The following is a 7,500-nucleotide window of genomic DNA, read 5'->3' on the forward strand; positions in this document are numbered from 1 at the left end:
TGCCCATGGTGCTCGAGGCAACCGTCCGCACCAGGGCCCAGCGTGTGCCGATGGTGGTCGAGGCAACCGCCCGCACCAGGGCCCGGCGTGTGCCGATGGTGCTCGAGGCAACCGCCCGCACCAAGGGCCGGCTTGTGCCGATGGTGTTCGAGGCAACCGCCCGCACCAGGGCCCCGCGTGTGCCGATGGTGGTCGAGGCAACCGCCAGCACCAGGGCCCAGCGTGTGCCGATGGTGGTCGAGGCAACCGCCCGCACCAAGGCCGAGCGTGTGCCGATGGTGGTCGAGGCAAGCGCCCGCACCAGGGCCCGGCGTGTGCCGATGGTGGTCGAGGCAAGCGCCCTCACCAAGGCCGAGCGTGTGCCGATGGTGGTCGAGGCAACCGCCCGCACCAGGGCCCAGCGTGTGCCGATGGTGGTCGAGGCAAGCGCCCGCACCAAGGCCGAGCGTGTGCCGATGGTGGTCGAGGCAAGCGCCCGCACCAGGGCCCAGCGTGTGCCGATGGTGGTCGAGGCAAGCGCCCTCACCAAGGCCGAGCGTGTGCCGATGGTGGTCGAGGCAACCGGCCGCACCAAGGGCCGGCGTGTGCCGATGGTGTTCGATGCAACCGCCCGCACCAGGGCCCAGCGTGTGCCGATGGTGGTCGAGCCAGGAGCCCGCACCAAGGGCCGGCTTGTGCCGATGGTGTTCGGGGCAACCGCCCGCACCAGGGCCCTGCGTGTGCCGATGGTGCTGGGGGCAACCGCCCGCACCAGGGCCCAGCGTGTGCCGATGGTGCTGGGGGCAAGCGCCCGCACCAGGGCCCAGCGTGTGCCGATGGTGCTGGGGGTAACCGCCCGGACCAGGGCCCAACGTGTGCCGATGGTGGTCGAGGGAACCGCCCGCACCAGGGCCCAGCGTGTGCCGATGGTGCTGGGGGCAAGCGCCCGCCCCAGGGCCCAGCGTGTGCCGATGGTTATCGGGGCAACCGGCCGCACCAGGGCCCAGGGTCTGCCGATGGTGCTCGAGGCAACCGCCCGCACCAAGGCTCAGCATGTGCCGATTGTGATCGAGGCAACAACCCACACCAGGGCCCAGCTTGTGCCGATGGCGGTCGAGGCAAGTGCCCGTACCGAAGGGCAGCCTATGCCGATGATGGTCGATGCATGTGCCATCACCATGCGTCATCATGTGCCATTGATGGTCGAGGCCTTGGCCGAAGTTCGATTTTGAGCCACGGTGCCCATGCTTGGCTCCAGCATGTGCTGGTGCCGCATTTTTTTCACTCGGGACAGCATCGCCGGAGCATCGCCGGAGCATCGCCGGAGTACCGCCGGAGAACCTGACCGGCGGCATTGGGGTTCCGGCGATTGGGAGGGGGGCCGGGGGGGTGTGCGCACATGATGTGCGATGGGTGCTGGTACTTGGCCTTGTGTTGGCCCCCTATCCCTCATCAAACCTCTGAGAATTCACACCCCCTTAAAGAGCATTTGAGATTTTACAGGTTTGCTACCAGTAGCCGTTAAAGTGTCTGAAATGGGGACACTTTTTTCAAACGGTCACAAAATCTTCTCTACTTCGAGTTTTTAGCTGAATTTTTTTGTGCATGCCAACAAAAATAGAAGGATCATGCCTACAAAATTTGGGGCCAAAAATCCTTATAAAAAAATTTTAAAAAATCCCGAACCGCAAAAAGTTTCGAAAATCATGAAAAATAGAAAACGAGTCATCTTCCAACGAAACTTCACGTGAAGGCTTAGGGGACCATTGTATGAATTTACAAGCCATAAAAATGGCATTGGCACGGCAGAAATTTAAAGATGTGCCTAAACCCACCAGGGCCCAGCGTGTGCCGATGGTGCTCGAGGCAACCGCCCGCACCAGGGCCCAGCGTGTGCCGATGGTGCTCGAGGCAAGCGCCCGCACCAGGGCCCAGCGTGTGCCGACGGTGGTCGAGGCAACCGCCCGCACCAGGGCCGATAGTGTGCCGATGGTGCTCGAGGCAACCTGTCGCACCAGGGCCCAGCGTGTGCCGATGGTGATCGAGGCAACCTGCCGCACCAGGGCCCAGCGTGTGCCGATGCTGGTCGAGGCAAGCGCCCGCACCAGCGCCCAGCGTGTGCCGATGGTGCTCGAGGCAACCGACCGCACCAGGGCCCAGCGTGTGCCGATGGTGCTCGAGGCAACCTGCCGCACCAGGGCCCAGCGTGTGCCGATGGCGCTCGAGGCAAGCTCCCGCACCAGGGCCCAGCGTGTGCCGATGGTGGTCGAGGCAACCTGCCGCACCAGGGCCCAGCGTGTGCGGATGGTGCTCGAGGCAAGCGCCCGCACCAGGGCCCAGCGTGTGCCGATGGTGGTCGAGGCAACCGCCCGCACCAGGGCCCAGCGTGTGCCGATGGTGCTCGAGGCAACCGACCGCACCAGGGCCGAGCTTGTGCCGAAGGTGGTCGAGGCAAGCGCCCGCACCAGGGCCCAGCGTGTGCCGATGGTGGTCGAGGCTGCCGATGATGGTCGAGGCAACCTGCCGCACCAGGGCCCAGCGTGTGCCGATGGTGCTCGAGGCAACCGACCGCACCAGGGCCGAGCGTGTGGCGATGGTGCTCGAGGCAAGCGCCCGCACCAGGGCCCAGCGTGTGCCGATGGTGGTCGAGGCAACCTGCCGCACCAGGGCCCAGCGTGTGCCGATGGTGGTCGAGGCAAGCGCCCGCACCAGGGCCCAGCGTGTGCCGATGGTGGTCGAGGCAACCGCCCGCACCAGGGCCCAGCGTGTGCCGATGGTGGTCGAGGCAACCTGCCGCACCAGGGCCCAGCGTGTGCCGATGGTGGTCGAGGCAAGCGCCCGCACCAGGGCCCAGCGTGTGCCGATGGTGGTCGAGGCAACCGCCCGCACCAGGGCCCAGCGTGTGCCGATGGTGGTCGAGGCAACCTGCCGCACCAGGGCCCAGCGTGTGCCGATGGTGCTCGAGGCAAGCGCCCGCACCAGGGCCCAGCGTGTGCCGATGGTGGTCGAGGCAACCGCCCGCACCAGGGCCCAGCGTGTGCCGATGGTGGTCGAGGCAACCTGCCGCACCAGGGCCCAGCGTGTGCCGATGGTGCTCGAGGCAACCGACCGCACCAGGGCGGAGCGTGTGCCGATGGTGGTCGAGGCAACCGCCCGCACCAGGGCCCAGCGTGTGCCGATGGTGGTCGAGGCTGCCGATGGTGGTCGAGGCAACCTGCCGCACCAGGGCCCAGCGTGTGCCGATGGTGGTCGAGGCAACCGACCGCACCAGGGCCGAGCGTGTGCCGATGGTTCTCGAGGCAAGCTGCCGCACCTGGGCCCAGCGTGTGCCGATGGTGGTCGAGGCAACCGCCCGCACCAGGGCCCAGCGTGTGCCGATGGTGATCGAGGCAACCGACCGCACCAGGGCCCAGCGTGTGCCGATGGTGCTCGAGGCAACCTGCCGCACCAAGGCCCAGCGTGTGCCGATGGTGGTCGAGGCAACCTGCCGCACCAGGGCCCAGCGTGTGCCGATGGTGGTCGAGGCAAGCGCCCGCACCAGGGCCCAGCGTGTGCCGATGGTGGTCGAGGCAACCGACCGCACCAGGGCCCAGCGTGTGCCGATGGTGCTCGAGGCAACCTGCCCCACCAGGGCCCAGCGTGTGCCGATGGTGGTCGAGGCAAGCGCCCGCACCAGGGCCCAGCGTGTGCCGATGGTGGTCGAGGCAAGCGCCCGCACCAGGGCCCAGCGTGTGCCGATGGTGCTCGAGGCAACCGCCCGCACCAAGGGCCGGCTTGTGCCGATGGTGTTCGAGGCAACCGCCCGCACCAGGGCCCAGCGTGTGCCGATGGTGGTCGAGGCAACCGCCAGCACCAGGGCCCAGCGTGTGCCGATGGTGGTCGAGGCAACCGCCCGCACCAGGGCCCAGCGTGTGCCGATGGTGGTCGAGGCAACCGCCCGCACCAAGGCCGAGCGTGTGCCGATGGTGGTCGAGGCAAGCGCCCGCACCAGGGCCCAGCGTGTGCCGATGGTGGTCGAGGCAAGCGCCCTCACCAAGGCCGAGCGTGTGCCGATGGTGGTCGAGGCAACCGCCCGCACCAGGGCCCAGCGTGTGCCGATGGTGGTCGAGGCAAGCGCCCGCACCAAGGCCGAGCGTGTGCCGATGGTGGTCGAGGCAAGCGCCCGCACCAGGGCCCAGCGTGTGCCGATGGTGGTCGAGGCAAGCGCCCTCACCAAGGCCGAGCGTGTGCCGATGGTGGTCGAGGCAACCGGCCGCACCAAGGGCCGGCGTGTGCCGATGGTGTTCGAGGCAACCGCCCGCACCAGGGCCCAGCGTGTGCCGATGGTGGTCGAGCCAGGAGCCCGCACCAAGGGCCGGCTTGTGCCGATGGTGTTCGGGGCAAGCGCCCGCACCAGGGCCCAGCGTGTGCCGATGGTGCTGGGGGCAAGCGCCCGCCCCAGGGCCCAGCGTGTGTCGATGGTTATCGGGGCAACCGGCCGCACCAGGGCCCAGGGTCTGCCGATGGTGCTCGAGGCAACCGCCCGCACCAAGGCTCAGCATGTGCCGATTGTGATCGAGGCAACAACCCACACCAGGGCCCAGCTTGTGCCGATGGCGGTCGAGGCAAGTGCCCGTACCGAAGGGCAGCCTATGCCGATGATGGTCGATGCATGTGCCATCACCATGCGTCATCATGTGCCATTGATGGTCGAGGCCTTGGCCGAAGTTCGATTTTGAGCCACGGTGCCCATGCTTGGCTCCAGCATGTGCTGGTGCCGCATTTTTTTCACTCGGGACAGCATCGCCGGAGCATCGCCGGAGTACCGCCGGAGAACCTGACCGGCGGCATTGGGGTTCCGGCGATTGGGAGGGGGGCCGGGGGGGTGTGCGCAAATGATGTGCGATGGGTGCTGGTACTTGGCCTTGTGTTGGCCCCCTATCCCTCATCAAACCTCTGAGAATTCACACCCCCTTAAAGAGCATTTGAGATTTTACAGGTTTGCTACCAGTAGCCGTTAAAGTGTCTGAAATGGGGACACTTTTTTCAAACGGTCACAAAATCTTCTCTACTTCGAGTTTTTAGCTGAATTTTTTTGTGCATGCCAACAAAAATAGAAGGATCATGCCTACAAAATTTGGTGCCAAAAATCCTTATAAAAAAATTTTAAAAAATCCCGAACCGCAAAAAGTTTCGAAAATCGTGAAAAATAGAAAACGAGTCATCTTCCAACGAAACTTCACGTGAAGGCTTAGGGGACCATTGTATGAATTTACAAGCCATAAAAATGGCATTGGCACGACAGAAATTTGAAGATGTGCCTAAACCCACCAGGGCCCAGCGTGTGCCGATGGTGGTCGAGGCAACCGCCCGCACCAGGGCCCAGCGTGTGCCGATGGTGCTCGAGGCAACCTGTCGCACCAGGGCCCAGCGTGTGCCGATGGTGATCGAGGCAACCTGCCGCACCAGGGCCCAGCGTGTGTCCATGGTGGTCGAGGCAAGCGCCCGCACCAGCGCCCAGCGTGTGCCGATGGTGCTCGAGGCAAGCGCCCGCACCAGGGCCCAGCGTGTGCCGATGGTGCTCGAGGCAAGCGCCCGCACCAGGGCCCAGCGTGTGCCGATGGTGGTCGAGGCAACCGCCCGCACCAGGGCCGATAGTGTGCCGATGGTGCTCGAGGCAACCTGTCGCACCAGGGCCCAGCGTGTGCCGATGGTGATCGAGGCAACCTGCCGCACCAGGGCCCAGCGTGTGTCCATGGTGGTCGAGGCAAGCGCCCGCACCAGCGCCCAGCGTGTGCCGATGGTGCTCGAGGCAACCTGCCGCACCAGGGCCCAGCGTGTGCCGATGGTGCTCGAGGCAACCTGCCGCACCAGGGCCCAGCGTGTGCCGATGGTGCTCGAGGCAACCTGCCGCACCAGGGCCCAGCGTGTGCCGATGGTGCTCGAGGCAACCGACCGCACCAGGGCGGAGCGTGTGCCGATGGTGGTCGAGGCAGGCGCCCGCACCAGGGCCCAGCGTGTGCCGATGGTGCTCGTGGCAACCGACCGCACCAGGGCCGACCGTGTGCCGATGGTGCTCGAGGCAAGCGGCCGCACCAGGGCCCAGCGTGTGCCGATGGTGGTCGAGGCAACCGCCCGCACCAGGGCCCAGCGTGTGCCGATGGTGCTCGAGGCAAGCGCCCGCACCAGGGCCGAGCGTGTGCCGATGGTGGTCGAGGCAAGCGCCCGCACCAGGGCCCAGCGTGTGCCGATGGTGCTCGAGGCAACCGACCGCACCAGGGCGGAGCGTGTGCCGATGGTGGTCGAGGCAAGCGCCCGCACCAGGGCCCAGCGTGTGCCGATGGTGGGCGAGGCAACCTGCCGCACCAGGGCCCAGCGTGTGCCGATGGTGATCGAGGCAACCGACCGCACCAGGGCCGAGCGTGTGCCGATGGTGCTCGAGGCAAGCTGCCGCACCAGGGCCCAGCGTGTGCCGATGGTGCTCGAGGCAACCTGCCGCACCAGGGCCCAGCGTGTGCCGATGGTGCTCGAGGCAACCTGCCGCACCAGGGCCCAGCGTGTGCCGATGGTGGTCGAGGCAACCTGCCGCACCAGGGCCCAGCGTGTGCCGATGGTGGTCGAGGCAACCTGCCGCACCAGGGCCCAGCGTGGGCCCAGCGTGTGCCGATGGTGGTCGAGGCAACCTGCCGCACCAGGGCCCAGCGTGTGCCGATGGTGCTCGAGGCAACCGACCGCACCAGGGCGGAGCGTGTGCCGATGGTGGTCGAGGCAAGCGCCCGCACCAGGGCCCAGCGTGTGCCGATGGTGGTCGAGGCAACCTGCCGCACCAGGGCCCAGCGTGTGCCGATGGTGCTCGAGGCAACCGACCGCACCAGGGCCGAGCGTGTGCCGATGGTGCTCGAGGCAAGCTGCCGCACCAGGGCCCAGTGTGTGCCGATGGTGCTCGAGGCAACCGCCCGCACCAAGGCCCAGCGTGTGCCGATGGTGATCGAGGCAACCGACCGCACCAGGGCCCAGCGTGTGCCGATGGTGGTCGAGGCAACCTGCCGCACCAGGGCCCAGCGTGTGCCGATGGTGGTCGAGGCAACCTGCCGCACCAGGGCCCAGCGTGTGCCGATGGTGGTCGAGGCAACCTGCCGCACCAGGGCCCAGCGTGTGCCGATGGTGGTCGAGGCAAGTGCCCGCACCAGGGCCCAGCATGTGCCGATGGTGCTCGAGGCAACCGACCGCACCAGGGCCCAGCGTGTGCCGATGGTGCTCGAGGCAACCTGCCGCACCAGGGCCCAGCGTGTGCCGATGGTGGTCGAGGCAACCTGTCGCACAGGGCCCAGCTTTTGCCGATGGTGATCGAGGCAACCGGCCGCTCCAGGGCCCAGCGTGTGCCGATGGTTATCGGGGCAACCGGCCGCACCAGGGCCCAGGGTCTGCCGATGGTGCTCGAGGCAACCGCCCGCACCAAGGCTCAGCATGTGCCGCTGGTGATCGAGGCAACAACCCACACCAGGGCCCAGCTTGTGCCGATGGCGGTCGAGGCAAGTGCCC

The sequence above is a fragment of the Durio zibethinus genome, unplaced genomic scaffold, assembly GCF_047325235.1.
Source record: "Durio zibethinus cultivar Kanyao isolate XHJ-2024 unplaced genomic scaffold, ASM4732523v1 HiC_scaffold_3, whole genome shotgun sequence".
NCBI classification, from domain to species: domain Eukaryota; kingdom Viridiplantae; phylum Streptophyta; class Magnoliopsida; order Malvales; family Malvaceae; genus Durio; species Durio zibethinus.